This window comes from Quercus lobata, chromosome 5 (genome assembly GCF_001633185.2).
Source record: "Quercus lobata isolate SW786 chromosome 5, ValleyOak3.0 Primary Assembly, whole genome shotgun sequence".
NCBI lineage: Eukaryota > Viridiplantae > Streptophyta > Magnoliopsida > Fagales > Fagaceae > Quercus > Quercus lobata.
In genome coordinates, this window is record NC_044908.1 from 79,192,942 (window position 1) to 79,212,787 (window position 19,846).

At 34.9% G+C, this 19,846-nt stretch overlaps 2 pseudogenes across 1 annotated transcript in view; both read right to left on the minus strand.

Moving 5' to 3' along the window:
• LOC115991224 overlaps positions 1–13,755 on the minus strand; it is a 29,976-nt pseudogene extending 16,221 nt beyond the window's left edge. The window contains exons 1-6 of the transcript XR_004092180.1: positions 13,513–13,755; positions 13,083–13,293; positions 12,694–12,931; positions 12,423–12,510; positions 12,274–12,343; positions 12,058–12,165 (exon numbers count right to left, since the gene is read on the minus strand). The product of XR_004092180.1 is annotated as an uncharacterized LOC115991224 (transcript). The remainder of the gene's footprint in view (positions 1–12,057; positions 12,166–12,273; positions 12,344–12,422; positions 12,511–12,693; positions 12,932–13,082; positions 13,294–13,512) is intronic.
• Positions 13,756–13,853: 98 nt separating this feature from the next.
• LOC115991225 lies at positions 13,854–15,377 on the minus strand (annotated as a pseudogene).
• Between the last annotated feature and the right edge of the window lie 4,469 nt (positions 15,378–19,846).

The window sequence follows — 19,846 nt, forward strand, 5'->3', positions numbered from 1 at the left end:
AAAGCAGCAGCGAAAAAAAATAAAAATAAAAAGGCAATCGACTCGACAGTCCTTACTCCTCAAAGTTTTCAGATCAGATGCGATTGGATGATTTAGATCGAAGGAAGCTCGAGCTAGGAAGCTAGCAACAGTGGAGAGAAAGAATGAGAGTGGCGGAGAGCAAGAGCCGAGAGAAAAAAGCAGAGCAAAAATGAGAAAGAGAAACGGTAAAAATTTTAGGGATTTGAGATTTTTTATTTGTTTTAATTATTGATTGTTTTGTGGTTAATTTCTTAGATTGTATTTGTATTTTATCTGGTTGAATTTTGGTTTGTTTAGTGGATAATGATGTTATTTTCGAAACAATTGATTTTATTTAGACCAAAAAATTTTTTGTGCTACCAATGTTTAACGGGTATAATAGAAATTTTGTTTTTTGGTCAAAAGTATGTGTCAGATTTTTTTTAGATTCATATAAAACCAAAATTTTTTTCCCTACTATCGTTCTTTTCAAAAATTTTGGGGCCTCCCTTCCACTTGGGGGCCTTAGGCAATTGCCTAATTGGCCTAGTGGAAGGGCCGGCCCTGTGTCAACTCATGAGTATCTGACTATATGGGTCAATACTAACCCAACATGTTTATTAAACAAGTCAAGATTGCTCAACCCTAACATGACCCATTTATTAAACGGGTCAATCGTGTTGACTTGTTTATCAGATTTTATAAAAAAAAATATATATATATATATATATTTATATGAAAAAAAACAAACAAATAAATATTTTTAATATAAAATTCAAAACTAACGAGTAACTGCATCACAATTAATCATTCAAAACTAAAATATATCTCAATATCACAAATAATTAATCACAATATGTCAAAAGAAATAAACCACAACAATTAATAAGTTTATATACCTAGGGTTTGAAGAATATATTTGTAAAATGTCATTCAATTAAACAAGTTAGATTGGTCAAACGGATTCCATGGGTTCAACATTAACCCAACCCCTTTATTAAACGGGTAAGTTGTATCAACTTGAATATGACACGAACCCACTAAACCTCAATCAATAACCTGCTAAATTTGTGCTGTGTTGTGTCGGGTTCACGAAGTGTGTTCAATTTTGCCACCCCTAGCTCTGTGAGAGAGAGAGAGAGAGAGAAAGTTGTTTTGGTCCATTCGGTCCTACTTAGTCCATTTGGTCCATTCGACCCTTTTTTCTTTTTCTTTTTTTTATTTTAATTTTTATAAATGAAACGGTGGCATTTCTTATCAGGCCTCACATTCTGTCATTAAAACACAGATGTGTCCATGTGATATTCATATTATTGATACAAACGATGTCATTTAATTAAAGCCTTTTACATTTTAGCAAAAAAAAAAAAAAAAAAAAAAATTAAAGCCTTTTAAATGTATTCCACCAAAAGGTGACGTCTCCCTTTATAGCTGTTAGATTCCAAAAATAGTTAGTCTGTTAACCAGAACCTCCATGTAATACTTTTGTTTGTGTTTTATTAAAATCCCTGCTATATTTAAAAATTAAATTTTCAATTGAAAATTGGGCCAAGCTTAAAAAAAAAAAAAAAAAAAAAAAAAACTTTGATAGTATGCTCTTGATTTCCCTAGTTTAATTTCTATGGACAATTAGATTGAGGAAAAATTATAATTCTAAAGTTTTAATTTAAACCCCTTTTGTTAATTATGTGGATTAATTAAAAATAATTTTATTAGATCAATTTGGTGATCATAGTATTAATCAATTAACCACAAGGTCCACAACTACAAATATAAATCAAACCTAAAGAGTGATACAATCAACACAAGAACACACATATTTTGATAATGAAGTGAAAATTAATGAAAAACCAACTCCAAACGAAGGAAAAAAAAAAGGACTCTGATGGTACCTCTACTCCTATAAATTAATCCACCATATGAAGCGGAGTTATATAAACTATTTCAATTAAGGCATCCTTTATACAAATTAATTCCATTTCGGTTTGCTTTATGAATTACTTTTGCAAATTTTAACGAAATTTGATGATGGGGCAGTTGCCAACAATAGGCCTGTATACGGGTCGGTCCGGGTCGGGTTTGTGCCCAACTCGGAACCGACCCGATCACTTCGGGTCTCCTAAACATGGACCCGCTGCCGACCCACCGACGGCAATAGTTCGGGAGTCAGATGTCAAAGTTTTCTGGTCGGTTTACGGTCGGGCTCGGATTGTGCGAATAGCGCCGGATTTTTGCCGAAATCTGCTTATTTTTGATGGATTTGACCGGATTTCGAAGAGATCTTGGCTGATCTCAACAAGATTAGGCCGAACTTGAAGAGATCTTGGCAGATCTCAAAGAGATCCAGCGAGATCTCAAAGAGATCAGGCCAGATCTTGACGAGATCTCGATAGATTGGACACAATCATACCGGCAAACTACTTCAATTGGTAGAGAAAGTTATTTTCGGTGTGTTTTCTAGTCGGGTCAGTTGAAATCAATTTTCCATGCTCTAACCCGTCAACCGACCCGCCGGTCTCAGATTTTGGGATTGGAGATTTGCAGCCGACTGTCACTGGCGTCGGGTCGATCGGTTATTGGGTCGGATGAGCTGGGTTGGGTATCGAGTCTGGTTGGACACCCCTAGCCAACAACATTCATTGGCAAAGAATTAAAGAAAAAGACTATTCTATTATAAAATTTGTGCCTTGTAATACACGAAGGGTGAGTTTGGCTCAGCTTTTTAAAACTGGGCTTTTTGAAAAAGTGGGGTTTTTAAAAAGTGCGGTATAAAAAAAGTGTTTTTTGAAAAAGCTGAGTATTTGGTAAAAGCTGTTAAAAAGTGATTTTTGAAAAAGTTGAGTGTTTAGCTAGTACTTATAAAAGTGGCAGTTTGAGTTATAATTACCAAAAAGAAAAGATATATATAAAGAGAATTTTTTATTTTAATTACCACTCTTAATGCAAGTTATGGACACAATGTTTTCACAAAAATTTCACAATAAAGTTTATATGACAAGTTGTTAATGGTAGGAAGAAAAAAAAAATTAATGTCACTAGTAGGTCTAAATGAGAACTAATAACAACTTACTATGTAAAATTTATTATGAAATTGTTATAAAAATATTCTGTCAGTAGCACTATTTTTTTTCTAAAGAAAAATAGTATTAATTTAAAAAGTTTAGAGATATAATAAAATGTTACAATATTTTTACAATACTCTTTGTTTTTAGTTGTGGTCAATCCTAGTCTAATATTTTATTAATTTATTTAATTTTATTTTGACATATGAAATATTTGATACATCAACTGTTGTGAAAATATGTTGTATTTTAACACAATTGTAATTTTTATTTAGTAAATTTCCTTACATCATATCCACATGTCCCACTCACTAATTTTTTTCTCATCCACCTGTTTCTTCCCCCATTCCCATCAAATATCTTTTCTTTTCCTCCACTCACTATCTTGTCTCATCTTCAGTCCTTCCTCACCAGGGGTGGCTCCAAGGGCAGCCCAGGGGGTTTAAATGAACACCCCCGACCCAGTCCCCCCCTCCCCCCCCCCCCCCCACCCACCCACCCTGCCCCCCAAAAAAAATTATATATAATTTTTTTTTAATCTTGTTTTAACCCCTACAAAATAAAATAAAATTAAATATGAACACTCTAACTTTAAATTATATATAATTTTTTTTTAATCTTGTTTTAACCCCTACAAAATAAAATAAAATTAAATATGAACACTCTAACTTTAAATTTTTGGTTAAGCTCAATTGAAATAAGCTTGAAAATGATCCTTAGTTTTTCTCAATGTTCAATCAAGTAATTTGATAAGTGCTCTACACATTTCCAAACCCAAGAAATCTTTTACTGCTTACTCCAATTCCAAAAGAGACTGCGTGTATATTTATAAAACTATACACTTCAAAAACAAAAATTTATTACTGAAGTATTATTTTTCTTAGTTTTATAGTTACTCTTAGCCCTACTCCTAACCGTGTTACTATTCTTTTTTTTTTTTTTAGTTAAAGTGTTTAGAATACTCTACTATTCTTATTTATTCTATTGTTTTTATTCAATTGATATAATTTATAAATATAATAAGTTATTATTAATTTGATAAAAAAAAGTATGATTAGTTATTTAATTCTATTTGTTTATGCATCCAATGATTGTTGTCTTAAGACTCTTAACGATCTTTAAACTGTTAATAATTTTTTAGAACTTGGAAGTTGTATATATAGAAAAACCAAAAACAACAATTACTCATCTTATTTTTTTCACTTGCACCTACCCTCCACCAATAAATTTTTGGTTCCGCCACTATTGACCCCCCTAGAAAAAAATCTTGAAGCCGCCACTATTCCTCACCCAAAATACAGTTCTTCTTCTTCACCCAAAAGACAAGAAAGAAATATATTACACACCAAGAAAATGAGAGAAGAAGCCGCAACTGCAAAAGAAGAATCATGTAGTAGTAGAAGAAGCCTGCAGTAGTAGAAGAAGAATCACGGTATTTTTATTTTTTATAGAGATCTTGGTAAAATTGGGATTTCAAAATAAAAATAAAAGTAGTTTAGGGATAATGCTGAAAATGACCAACAGTAACATTTCAAACTTATTTGCTTTTTCGAGAAAGCAACTCCAAGGTCTGTTTTCAAAACGCGATACTCCTTCATATTTGGAAAAGCTGCTCTTTGATAACGCGCAGTAGCAATAATTGACCAAACACACATTCTAGAATTTGGGCTTAGAAACACGCATTTTGGGATCTAAAAGTGTAAACAAACACACCCAAAGTCACAAACCCAAATGAGAATTAAAGGAGAAAGTTAGAGAGAGAACCAAATCTTGAGGTCCACCTATCTTTAATAGCCTATTCATGCTAAAAAGGTATTTATCTCACGCATTAAACATACGCTGCATCTCTTTTATAGAGCATAGGTCCCAAATAGTTGTAGGATTTAGTATTTACACAGTATGAGAGAAAATATACATTTATCCATTGTATGAGATAAATACTTTCAGATGACTCGATGAGCCATGGCTTGAATCACAACTTCTTAGACTTTCCATGGCTTGGAGCTGAGCTAGCACTCAGCTAATGACTTGTAGCCTCTCCTCGACTTTCGTATCTCATATATGCATTGTTACTCTCATAGTATAGTATATGTATCACATAAATGCGTAGGCGTCACATACTATGCAAAAGAAGATGCATATATCTCGCTTCAAAGTCACAACTCAAACACCTTATATCAAACACTTCTAAATTTTGGTAAAATAAAAAATTCTGCTTGACAACCATATGGTCCATCCTTTTGGTTGAGGAGGATGCTGCCATTTTCAGGAAGAGTTTATGTTGCGAGAATTTTATTTTATTTAATTTTGGAGAAAAAGGAGAATTTAGTTTAGTGGTTTGGTAATATGGCTATTTAGGTGAACTAATTAGTTGGGGTGTTTCCGTCATTTTATTGTGGAATATTCTAGGAAGGAAAAGATTCCATTATGTATTAACAGTTTAACTAACGGTAAAGGATATCTAGGGGGTGTTTGGTGAGTGTTTTCAAACAACAATTTTCAGTTTTTAAACAACATTTCACGCATTTCTACATACTTTTTCACCCACACGTATTTCTACAAAAAATTTTAAACACATGTACCAAATGGCCCCCTACTCATTTTTAATTATTAAAGAGAGACAGCTCAATTTATAGTTTAGAGTGAGAATTATGAACTCTCCCATAAATAAATAGTGAAAAGTGATTTTTATCTAATATTATTACTTTAATACTAATACATTTATTTGTAACTATTAAAAGGGAAACATTTACTTCACCTATTTAAAAGATACATTTTTTAACTTTTTGTCTACAAAAGGTTCATTAGGTCTATAGGCAGAGAAAAATGCTTTGACACCTCTTGAACTTTTAATTATTAGCCAAAATACTTCTTGAACTTTTAAATTAACCAATTTATTTCATAAACTATTCACAATTATCAAATCAATACATAAATTAGTCTCCTATTATAATACTAACAAAACAGTCCTATTGGAATACTAACAAAACAGTCACGTGAGACTCACGTGAACTTCAAAAAATCAATTCTAATACATGAATCAGATGCTAGAGGAGAGAGAAACCTTGGGGTCAGATTTAGAGAGAGAGGGAGAGAGCCCGTAGAACCAGACTTGTCTCACTGGAGTTGGAACCCATCGAACCAAACCAAATTTTAGTACACTCAACTCAAATCACCTCAAATACCAGCTTTCTTCTGTTGTGTTTATGAAAAACAAGTTCAATTAAAGATGTCTATTTTATGTTCAAGTTCAAGCTTAGGTGAGATTTCATTGGTGCCCAAAATTGCGGAAGGCCATCTCTTCCCTTTTATTGAGATCTGCAAACTCCTCTCCCGAAATTACAACATTACCCTTCTTGTTGGTTCTGATATTACTTCTTCTATCCCTTCCTCTCTCCTCCATTCCCTTCTATTCCATTTCCAACCGACCAAAGACATAGATGGTATCTCCAATGTGACCCGGGTACAACCCGACCCATTTGTGCCATCATTGACCACATCATGAACAAGACCACCCACCATGTGTTCTCCAAATATGCCATCCCCACTAGATTTCGTCGCATCTGGAGCTTGCTGGGCCGCCGTCCACCAACCTTTGTTTGCTTCAATGATAAGCTCTGTTATGGTTTTCTTTCCTTTTATTTTTATTTTTTTTCACTTTTTATTGGGTTTCTACTATTTGGTTGATGTTGAGTTGGTTATGCAGATGGGTGTATTTCGTGTTAATATTATTTGATATTGCATTTTGTGTTGGGTAAGTTTTCTGCTCTGGCCTAATTGACTTGCATAGGAGTTGGACAGTGAGATCGGCTGTGGGACACAAACTTTGGCTCTGGTGAGACAACTTTCTTGTTTGATTCCTTTCCTTAAGAACTCTACTGGTGACTAAGGAATAAAAACAAGCTCTTTTGTACTACTTTAATCGCTAGCCTATAATCCAGCCTAGCAGGTTGAAGCAAGGAATCCTAGAGTTCCCAAAGCTTCATTTAGGAGAGCCTATGGATATCTTTAAAGTAAAGTACAATATCGACTTGGATGAAACTATAGATGGCTGGTTTGGTTCAATGGGCTCTCTACCTCTTTCTCTCTAAACTTGACCCCAAGGTTTCTCTCTCTTCTAGTATCAGGTTCATGGATTAGATTTGGTTTTTGGAAGTCCACCTGAGTTTCTGTTCTGTTAGTACTCTTACGGGAGACTAACTAATATATTGATTTGATCGTTGTAAATAGTTATGGAGTAAATTGACCAATATAAAAATTTAGGAAGTGTCTTGACTAGTAATTAAAAGTTTAGGGAGGTGTTACAACAATTTTCCCTCTATAAGTTGCATAACTGAGAAGATAACACCTTTGTTCTTTATTTATATTTTGAATTTGATAGCCATGGGAGAGGAGATTTGGACACTAAATATTCTAGAGTCATCAAGAGATGCCAACTAATAGCTTTAAGACTTCCCCCGCGCGCGCGCCGGGGGGGGGGGGGGTGTGGATTACACCTAGATCCACCACAACTCATTCAAGATTGTTGTTAATAAATCAACCTATAAAGGAAAGCGCATGCTTTAAACTGCTGTAATAGGTTAACCTATTGTGGCAGTTCCTAAAAACACTACTATAAAACTAGTTTTTTGTATTGATTTTGTTGTTTGTATCCATAGATTTTATCAAGTTTTTAATGTAACTCCAACATTAAATTCTCAAAGTTGCATCTATTCATGATTAAATGAAAAATTCAAGTGGGTTCTAGTTAGCTCAATTAGTAAAGTCTCGGATGGTTGAATAAGAGATTTGAGATTTAATCCCTGTCTAGACCAAAAGCTTATTGGTGTGTTAGTTTGATGATAAAGAGCTATTATCAGGAGCGGACGCTATAAGTTGAAACTCTCTAAAAAAAATGAAAAATTCAAATTTTGTCAATATTTAAACAAACATTGGCTTGCATTATTTTGATATGGATTTATGATATTGATAACGTAGTAAAATCTAAATCATTTATATAACTATAAAATATTAGACTTTTAAAAATGGGTAAATTTCAAATTACACTTCTAAAGTTTGGGGATGTTTAGATTTTACATTAAAGTTTCAGTTTGAATTTTACTCCTTGAAATTCGGGTGTGTTTGGACTTTACACTCTAACGTTTCAGAATATAGATTTTACTTCCTAAAGTTTTGGAGTATTTAAATTTTACACCCCCAAATTTTAAAATTTCAGGATATAAAACCCAAATACCTCCAAATTTTATGAGGTAAAATCCAAACACCCTTAAAATTTACGGGGTAAAATCCAAATTCTGAAACGTTAGGATATAAAATCCAAACACCCCAAAATTTCAAGGGGTAAAATCCAAATTTTGAAATTTCAGAGTGTAAAATCCAAACACTTCCAAACTTTTGGGGTATAATTTGCAATTTGCACTTTAAAAATCTATTATAATGTTATTTTAATAACTCTAAAACACTTGCAGATTCCATTTCCACTTCCTTAAATATATTACACTATTAAACCAATTGACCATTATTAAAAGGCCCATTCTTTCGCCACAAAATTGAACATTAATTTTCTCCTCATAAAAGAAGAAAAATAAGTGAACATTAATTTAATAGACCAGCCTCTAGTCTTTTACAATATAAATGTTATGGTAAAAGTTTTGCTGCATATTAATATGCAACAACTGTTGCATAATGGGTTATGAGGCAGCAAAAAAAAAAAAGCAGTATATGTTCAAGGGTTCACCTGGTCATGACTCTAAAATACATGTTGCTTTCTTTTTACTGCCATATAACCTATCATGTAGCAAAACTTTTCCCTATTTATCTTTACCTATTTAATGACTCCTTTACTTATCCCAAAAAAAAAAAAAAAAAAAAAAAAAAAAAAAAAAACAATATGAATGACTCCTTTACTTATCCCAAAAAAAAAAAGGCAAAGCCAATATTAATCACTTACTTTGCCACAATTGAACTTAACTACCCTCTTGGACACTCTTCTCTATTTGAAATTGATCCATTTCATGATTGAGATAACAAAAATTACATAATCTTTTTTTTTTTTTGAGAATAAAAAAAATTACATATTCAAAGGTGTAGTGATTGTCATCTCATTTAATGACCACCTAAACATTGTTAGATCTAAAAAAAATAATATCTTAACCAAAAAATAGAATCTCTTTATTTCAAGTAAAATGGAGAAGATCTTGTTCCTTTTTTCAACCCAAAAACCCATGCAAGAGGCTAACCCAAGCTGACATCACTGTCTCAAGCCTCACCATCAATATTCATATGTTCAAACCTTTCACACCAAGCCCCTCTCTAATGGTTCATTTGGATTTAGGTGGAGAGAGAGAGAGTGAAAGGGAGTAGAGTAGAGTTGGCCGAAAAATAGGCTATTTCTATTTTTCAGCTAACTCTACTCTACTCTCCTCCACTCATCTTCCCTCCCTCTCAATCCAATTAGGCCCTAAGTCTCTCTATCTCTCTCTCTTCCATGGTTTTAAATTTTGTACCAATTTCAAATACCCTCAAAATGTACTAAATAAATTATTGAGCTGTACTGTGGGTTTCTCAAGTGTTTCAATTGGTTTTTTTTTTTTTTTTTTTTTTTGGAGGATAAACGGCAGAAGTGTTTCAATTGGTTTTAATATTTCTACTGATACAAGAAATCCGAAAACAAATGGGGGTTATAAAACAAGCTATTTGGATAATAATTTGCGCTAATGTATTTGAGCTTCTAAAATATATGGATTTTAATGTTTATGTTTAGAAATATAAATTATTCTCATAAAAAAGAAGAAGAAATATATATTATTTATTTATAAAACTTGTTGTAACGACCTAATGGTACATGGGTACTAACCACTATCTAACTATTTTGTTCCCAGAGTGCTATCCATCACAAACTGCATGTTTGGCTTTAGCTTTCTTGGAATTCATAAATTTGTCAATAGGTTAGGTAAGTTTCCAATATGTTTAGCTTGCAACTTCGTAAATACACCTGAGATACATTTACAAATAAGCATTACTAAATGTGTATTAAAATTTTACCACGATTATACATATAATATATATATATATATATATATATATTTATATATATATATAATGTTTGTATATTTGAAAATATAAAATAGCTACTAATAAAATAAATATAAGTTTATTTGAAATAGATGAAAAAAAAAATCATTTAAATTTTTGTAAAGACACGATTTGTGACGAACCGTAACAGTGTTGGGTTCGTACGAGAAATGGCCAAAACAATATCATTTGTAGAGCGTGGATTTGAAAGGCTAGGCCTTGGTCACCAGGCGATGGGTTTCTCGTGGTGTTCATACATGGTTAAGTTTTCTTCACCCCTAGAGTCTTTCTCCTAGAGGTGGGCTGGGAGGTTCTGGTTTTTGGCTATTTTTCCCAGCCTCCTCTTTAGATTGCTTATTTTTCCTTTTATACTAGCCTGCGTTCACTGTCCTTCGTCCACGTATAGAGTCAACCTTTCCAAGACTGATACTTGTCCCATCAGCCCATACCCAAAGTCGTTGGGGGTGGTTGTAAAAGTCGAAGAATACGGCTCTGTCAGGTTCAGAGTATTGAATGGCAGTAAGGGCAACTTTCCCTGGATATTTTAGATTTTTCTTCCAAGTTTTGGTCCTATACCGTTTTTACCCCTCTTTTCGGTGGGACTTTGGGTCTGCTGAGGACTGAACTGTCCTCGGCTGTATCCCAAGGCTATCTTGTGCTTTATATTATCGAGCTTGGGCCATAGTCCTCCTCGGCTTGGGCCTTTGGACTCCCCACGGGTAAATGGGCCTGGCCCATAAATTATTTGGGCCCCACAATTGTTATCCATGAAATTCTTAATTTTAGTTTGTCTAACCTTTATTTATATAATAATAATGGGAAATGCTAATGAATGCCCTTAGGGCATTGGTTAAAAATCCATTTAAAAAAAGTTTTTATAGGGAAAAAAAATTAATGTTTTAATAATTTTTTTCATTTCCCATAGAAGTTATGTCAAAACTTTCCTAAAATGGATTCTTAACCAATGTCCTAAGGGCACTCATTAGCATAACCCAATAATAATATCATAAGAAAAATGAATCAATGATGGTGACTTTTTTTAAGGTTTATTAATTTTGATTCTATAGTTTTCACACTTAATAACTCATTTAACACAAAAAATTAAGAAATTTAAATTAGACTCCTTGATTTTTGCAGTGTAGTAAACAGTTGCACCAATTTTTTTTAAAAAAAATAATAATAAAAAATTGGATGAGACACACAACATAAAATTAGACTCAAATTTGAGATTTAGTTGAATTTTCTTTTAGCTTTGTCTTTAAATACATATATATATATATATATATATATGTGTTGACTCTTGCACTGCGTTATAGTCTATAGATCTTGAAAGATCAACGTCTCAGACTAAAAAACAAAAAAAGAATGATGTTGAAAGGTCAAGGGAGAGTGCAGTCCACCTAAGTAGGTCATATTCACCATCAATTCTGTTTACTTTTGGATCACTTGGAGTAAAAGGAGAGTCAATTTATTTTTATATTTCATCTTATTTAGAAATTAAAGAATATTATTGTCACTTTCACAAGGGAGCTGAACAAACTTGGAGAATTAATTGAAAAATCGAACAAGAAAGGTAGCGGGTGTCTCAATTATTGAATCTTATGATAAAAAACCAAGTTAATGTGTATTTATTTTTAAATAATTTAATAGTTACAATAACGAGAGTGGAATTTCAAACCCTACCGGCAATGCCACTGACTAAATTAAGAAAAACAGATTATTAGTAACAATATAAGTAGTAGTAGTAACAACTGAAAAACAAAGGTAAAAATTTAACACTTAAGAATAAAATGAATAAGAAATTACATTTTTTTTTTTCATAAACACAAAAAGAGCAAAATTTTAATTTGTCCTAGAAATCCTTATAGAAGCATTTTAGATGCAGCTAACTAGAATCTTTACCTTTAGCGAGCTTCGAATTCGGTGATTGTCACATCATTTATAGAATAAAACCGCTCACCTGTTATTGATCCCAAACTATTGGTAGGTCTTCTAAAAATAAAAGCAGGTTGTTTTGGAGAAGGAAGAGTTGTTTCACAACTTAGCATGAGAAGAACTGCCAACATTGTTGGTCGATCCATTGCATCTTCTTGCACACATAAGAGCCCAATTTGAATGCATCTCAAGACTTCATGGGAAACAAATGAGTCATTTATTGATGAATCAACTATATCCAAGACTCTATCTTCTCTCCATAGTTCCCAAACCTATATGGTTCATAGCATTATCCACAAGGGGCTGTATTATAAATGCAAATGGTAAAGATTGTTGTTTTTTATTACTTACATGCCCTATCAAAGTTAGGGAATCGTGCCTTTGATAAGAACTGTTATTCTTCTTGCCACTAACGATCTCCAACAATATGACACCAAAACTAAAGACATCTGATTTTGTTGAAAATTTCCCAAATATTGCATACTCTGGTGACATATAACCACTGTATGTGAACAATATTAAAAATAAAGTTAAAGTTTGAATAGACCTTCATTTTACGTAAGGGTGGCAACTATGCGAGGCTTTGTGCACGCAAGCGTGCATGTGTTTGGGTGATACTTACTATGTTCCGACAACTCTAGTTGTCGTGTCTTGAATTTGGTCCCCATTGAATATACGAGCTATCCCAAAATCCGAAATTTTAGGATTCATCTCACCATCTAAGAGAACATTACTAGTTTTAAGATCCCTATGTATGATTTTTAATCTTGAGTCTTGATGAAGATACAAAATCCCACGAGCAATCCCAATGATGATTTCAAAGCGTTTCCCCCAATTAAGCAATGAACTTCTTGTATGATCTACAATAAAATTTAACTCCAGTATACTCAAAATGTGATTAATTAGTGTAAAAATATTTGGCTGTATGTAGTCCAAATATATTCTTTGAACATAAATAATAAAAGAAAATAAAACAGATGAATGCAATCGATTTATTGAAAGAAGACATACCAAAAATGAAGAAGTCCAGGCTTTTGTTGGGCATGTACTCATAAATCAACATCTTTTCTTCCCCCTGAATGCAACAGCCAAAAAGCTTGACAAGATTCCTATGCTGAAGTTTTGCAATCAACAAAACTTCATTTTTGAATTCCTCTATTCCTTGTGCTGAACTGTTGGATAGCCTTTTAATAGCTACTTGTTGTCCATTAGATAATTGACCCTGAATCCATTATCCAAAATTAAGCTCAGTCATAACAATTACTTCAAAGCAATTGAGTTCAATGCCACAATCTGATTCTTCAATAACTTATGTCTTAGCTTATGTAAATCATTTTCCTGCATTCACACTCACAGAATAATGGAATTTGAAAAAGAAAGGAAAATATGCAAGATATTTACGTTAAACGATGTCATTATGAGTTGTAACTTGTAACTGTACCTTAAAAACAGAACCAAAGCCACCTTGCCCTAGTTTGTTGATCGGAGAGAAATGGTCAGTGGCAGCAACTATGCAGCCTAGATCAAAGATCAATAAATCTGGATGTCTACTACTCTCCTCTAGCTCATTTCCCTCCAAATAGCCTTTAGTACCGGTAAAATATAATGATTGATTGGGCAATTTTCTTTTCACTGTCCAAAAACATATTGATAAATTGCTCACTATAATTTTGCAATTAAGCATTTATATAGCTCATGTAGGCTACTAAAATGACTCTTGATTTAGTATGTATATATATATTCCTCTGTGCTTGTGTGAACAATACAATAGAAGTGATTTTGTTACCTTTTGTTTTCCTCTTCTTCATTAGGCATATATAGGCTATCAAGCATACCAGAAACAATGTCACCATAACAAAAATTATTGTAATAGCCAGCTTCCTCTTGTGGCCAAGAAAACCGTTGGACTTCCTTGTGTAAGTAGCTGAAGGACAAAAAAATAAATTAAAAAAAAAAAAAACAAATAAGTCCACGATTTGTAAGGTGAAATAGGCAGAAATGCAAGCAAGTGGAGAAGGCCACCTAACTCAGTTGCATCTACACGTACATTTAGATCCCACCTTTCATATGAATTCTCCGAAACGTCAATCAATTCACCATACCATGCCAAACAACTGGTCCCCTTCCTATCAATATCATTCATGCTTACAAAAGCGGTGCAAGAGCAATTTCTCAAGCATGCCTGCTCGCACTCTGAGCTACTCATACTCATGTCCATCCTAACTGCATTAAATGAATCAGGACCCTTCAAAAGCTGCACCTTCACAAACCCTTCTCCATTCCCACACATCGACAACCCCGACTGCTTCCTCACACATCCCTCAGAACCATCTCTGTGATACCAATTCTTCGGAGACTTGGGTTCATACCCTGGCAAACACGTACACTCAAACTTATTAAAACTGTCAGCAGACTCGGGACCACATTTACCGTATGCGCCAGTGTCTATAGTTGTCACAACGGTATTTAGGTGCTGACCAGAATTCCTTCCATTGAAGATCACCATCATTCCACATAAGGTTCTGGAGCAATCCTGAGTTGTAAACCACTAGTCTAGAAATGATGGAGGGGTCATCGAAAAAGTAGCCGTAAGATACCTCATCTTCGTTGTTTACAGAATAGTACTTATAACCCGATGAGGCTGTTGCTGCTGTTGATGATGTGTGCCACGGCCATGGACATGACCTCCAATATAAAGTCGAACCCTTATACAAGACGACTTGTGGAGAGCCAGTAGGATTCATCTTATAGAAGGAGTCCCCAGTTCCGGGGTCATCTTGTGACTTCCAAGATGTCAAGAACCTGTCTAACCCAGTCATCCGATTCAACCCAAGCCTCATGCCTGGAAGCAGCGTGTCTGTAGGATGATCAAAGCTTTGCCATATAGCCTTTTTGTTATTGCCTTGGACCAATACCAGATTTCCTGAATCTTGAAGCTGTGCAACAGAGGAGGTTGTCCCCTGGACAGACACATTTGTAGACCAAAGAAGACGGTTAGAACTGTCATGGAGGACAAGGTTTCCATACTGGTTGATGGAGAGAACACCTGAGGAATCAATAATAGGATCATTCCTGTTTGCCACCCACACTATAGTTTGTTTTGCCACTTTGACAAACCAAATACCAAGATACCGGAAGCTAGAATTGCCGGGACTGAAGAAGCCTAAGGCGAAATTATTTTTGTTGGAAATCAAAGACTGGCCATCCTTGATGGATTGGTCTGGTGTTAAGGTGTCAACGGAAGTGCAAAATGGGAAGAAAAGCATGATCAGAATCAATGGCATGACCATGGTTTCAGTATCCATGTTTGTGTGCAGTGGTCTTTCACTAAAAATAATATATATTTTTTTTGGAGGGGGTGGTGGGTGGGCATGAAGTATTACTGCAAGTTAGGATGCACGGACACTTTATTTAGGCTATCGTACCCGTGTCGTAACTGTGTTCTATTTGTTGTATCATGTTATAATTTTTTGTACCCATAGCCATGGCCGTGCATCCTAGACTGCAGGAAAGGGGAGAGAGAGAGAGAGAGAGAGAGAGAGAGAGAGAGAGAAAATTATGAAGTCTTCTCTTTCTGATCCCTATCGCTGACTATTTGTTTCTTTTAGGACTACACGCCTCTCTTTTTTCAAACAAAGAGACCGGAGGCATTCAAGCATCAATTTTATAAAACATGTGGATTTTGTAATGGCATTTGTTATTGTGTGCCCTAGCATTTGTTACCGTGTGCCGATTTTGTAATGGCATTTGTTACCGTGTGCCAAGGGCACACAGTTATGCCAACGATAGTGGTGGCTTTTTACATAAGAAATTGAAATAAGTCGTACAATGAGTACTTTTTTGGTCTAACTATCCGTTTGGATCCGCGTTTGCGGATCCATGTTTGCGTTTCTTTCCTTTTTTCTTTTTTTTTTCCCAACCGCATGTTTTGACTTTTCAGCAGTGAATAGTGCACCCGTGCACTGTTTACGGGTCCTACAAACTTCTTTTTTCAGCAACTTTTTCCTTAAAAATGGGTCTCACGACACTATTCACACATTTAAAAATTATTTTGCTACGGTGTTTTCAATTTTCAATTTTCAATTTCAGCAAAATAAGTTCTATCCAAATGAACCCTAACAAAACAAAATGACAAATATGGCCTCCAATTTTTTTTAACAAGCCCGATCTGTCCAAACAAAATGACCAATGTTGTCCTCCAATTTTTTTAACAAGACAAAAATGCTCTTTTTGCATTTTCCCTCCATTTTCTATTTCATCTCCCATCAATAATTACTTTACCAATATTTACCTTTTCTTCTCCTCCACTTTACCAATATCATAGAAAAAACTAAAAGAAGAGTTCAATGAATGATCAAAGAATGTCTACAAAAATATAGTGTTCAAGAAATTATAAATAAGGTACATATATTTCTTTTGTTCTTAATTTATTTTTCAAATATATTGAAATATGTTGTTAATATTTATTTAGGCGTAAATGCTCTTTTTGTCCCTACATTTTGGGGTCATTTCTATTATAGTCCCTACATTTCTATTTTACCACTTTTAGTCCTAAATCTAATTAACGCTTGTTATTTAAGTCCTTTATGTCAGCCAACAGATGGAAATGGCTGACATGACTAACAGACTGATTAAAATATTAATAAAAATCCACCATGGCTCTCGTCACCCATGCCACCTGGGTTTCCCATCCCATTTTTTGCACGTGACGCTCACTGCCCCCCAAATTAGTACCAGAAACCCAAAATTGGTCCACCTTCCCCCAAACCAAATCAGTCTACCTTCTCTTTCTGTGAACCCCCAAACCAAATCAATCCACCTTCTCTCCCGATCAAACCACCACCATCGCAGACAAACAAACCACCATCGCAGACAAACAACCCTAGAAATAGATATATACCCAAACCCATTTTTCTTCGAATAGCAGAGAAAAGAAGAGCAGTGAGATCTCTATCTCTGTGAGATAGAGACCAAACACACAGGTATTAGCTCTCTCTCTCTGTGTATGTCCTTATATATAGCTAGCTTTATATTATGCGTAAGGGCCACAATGTTGCTTTTGTATATTCATTGTTAGGGTTTTGGCTTTATTATGTTTGTTTAGTTACTTTTGATTGTTTGTTGGTCCTTGTCTAGGTATGTGTTTCTTTGTGGCTTCCAATGTGTTTCTGCTGTGGGACAAAATGCTTATGACATTGCTATTTAATATGTGTTTGTTTGTGCTTTCCAACGTGGTCCCCCTACTCCCCTGTTGAAGATAATGTGCATTATCATAACATATAATTCAAAACAGCTGAGGTGGATTGTGGAATGATGAGTGCTGAGTTGGGAAATAATTACTATGTGATATATTGTTAACTAATGAGTACTATTTTGGAATGTAGTCAGTATTATTTAACTAATAAGTAATGAGTGTTGTTTTGTAAACCAATGGTTTATATGTGTTTTGCATGCAATATGAGTGAGCTATTTAGTTTGTCTGTGCATCATGGTGGGTATTTTACTGATGACCCTCGAAAATATGTGGGAGGTATAGTGGATATAGTGGACAATTGTGACCCTGATAGGTGGTCCAAGACAGAGATCGAGAGTATATGCAAGGATTTTGGGTACACCTCTGTGAGCAAGATTTGGTATAAAATGCCTGGTAGTGATCTAAAGAGAGCTAATTTCCATTTGATTGTTAATGATGATGATGCCATGTTTATGACAGATTTAGTGATTGGTCATGAAAAAATTCATGTGTTTTTAGAGCACCCTGTGGATAATCCTATACTAGTGGATGAAGGTGAGCTTGTTGGGGCAGATGTGCAGCCATTGGCAATGGAGCAAAACCCTTTAGGATGTGGTAGTAATGATGAGGATAATAACAATTATAATAAGGATAATAATGAGGATCACATTGAAGTAGATGCTGAACAAGCCTACTCTAGGAGAGAAAGTAACACACCAATGGTTGAGGAGGTTGATAATGATGATGATATTGTTGAGGTTGAAGCTACAGAGATTTATTCTAGGAGAGTAGGTAAGGAACCTATGAATCAGCACCCATCTGAGGACAAGGATGTAGTTGATAACAGTGACAGTGGAGGAAGTGATGGAGAAGGAAGTGGCCTAAAGGATGAAGATGTAGTGAATCCTGAGGAGAGGGAGTTTGTGGAGGACAGTAGTGATAGTTGGGATGTTTCTGATGAGGATTAGACTGAACCAGTACAAATGGGTGCTGGTGTATTAAACTCTGATTATGAGAGTGAAGAGCTGCACAGTCTTGAGGAATCATCATCTGATAATGATGTTGGGGATGATACTGATAGCTCTGAGGATGAACTGAAAACACCTGTGAGAAAGGGAAGGGGACAAAAGAGGACCTTCCCAGTGTTCAAGCCAATTGCTAAGGCTGAACGTATCAGATTTGAGAAAGATATGTTGTTCACAACATCTAAGCAATTCAAAGAAGCTATAACTGATTATGTAGTTAATGGTGGCTGGGGGATTAGGTTTGTAAAAAATGATTTGCTGAAGGTAAGAGCAGTTTGCCAGGAAAGTTGCAAGTTTGTGGCATATCTAGCAAAGGTGCCAAGAGAGAAAAGCTACCAATTGAGAACACTGAACTTGGAACACACATGCACTAGGAGTTTTAAGAATCCAAGGTGCACTTCTTCATACATTGGGAGGAAATTGATGAAGAGGGTGAGAAGACAACCTAACATGAAGCTAAAGACATCCAAGATGCTGTACATGAGAAGTTTACACTAAACATAACTCTGGGAAAAGCTAATAGGGCTAGGGAGAAGGTAAGAGAATATGTTGATGGGGCTCACACACAGCAGTACAATCAACTTTGGGAGTATTGTGAAGAGTTGAGGAGGGCTAGTCCTGGCAGTACCGTACTTATGAAGGTACACACCTTCAATGAAGGTAATTTGGCATTTGGCTGCTGAGATGGACCTGATCTGTGGGGTTCCATATTTTGAGAGGTTGTATATATGCCTAGAGGGTTGTAAGAAAGGGTTTATGGCTAGCTGAAGGCCAATAATTGGTTTGGATGCCTGCCACTTAAAGACTAAGTTAGGTGGGCAATTAATCACAGCAGTTGCTAGAGACCCTAATGAAGAGTACTTCCCACTTGTCTATGCTGTAGTGGAGGCTGAAACTAAAGACTCCTGGACATGGTTCATAAATTTGCTACTTGTAGACATAGGTCAGAACACAAGATGAACATTTATATCAGACCAGCAGAAGGTACGTATGTTTATTACCATATCTATTGCACTTGTTATACTTGTTGTGATAAGAGAGTTACTAACACCACAATTGTACTTGTTGTACTCACAGGGGTTGGTGCAGGCCTTCATTGATAATTGGCCACAATATGAGCATAGGATCTGCTGCAGACACCTCTACAATAATCTCAGGAAGAATCATCCTGGTGTTTTGATCAGAGAGTTCTTTTGGAAAGCAGCCAAAGCTACTTATAAAGCTGAGTTTGATAGGCCGATGGATGAACTGAAGGGAATTGATGAGGATGCACATAGTTGGTTGCAAGATCATTCAACCACCATATGGGCCAGACACATGTTCAATGAGGATGGGTTGAGTGATACAATGCTGAACAACATGTGTGAGAGTTTTAACAGCAGGATTTTAAAGTTTAGATCTAAGCCTATAATTACTATGGTATGACTTTAAGCCTTTGAGTAACAGTTAGTCAAATACATTATTTGATACATTGTTTGATTAACATTTTGTGTGTTATTGCAGCTGGAGTCCATCAG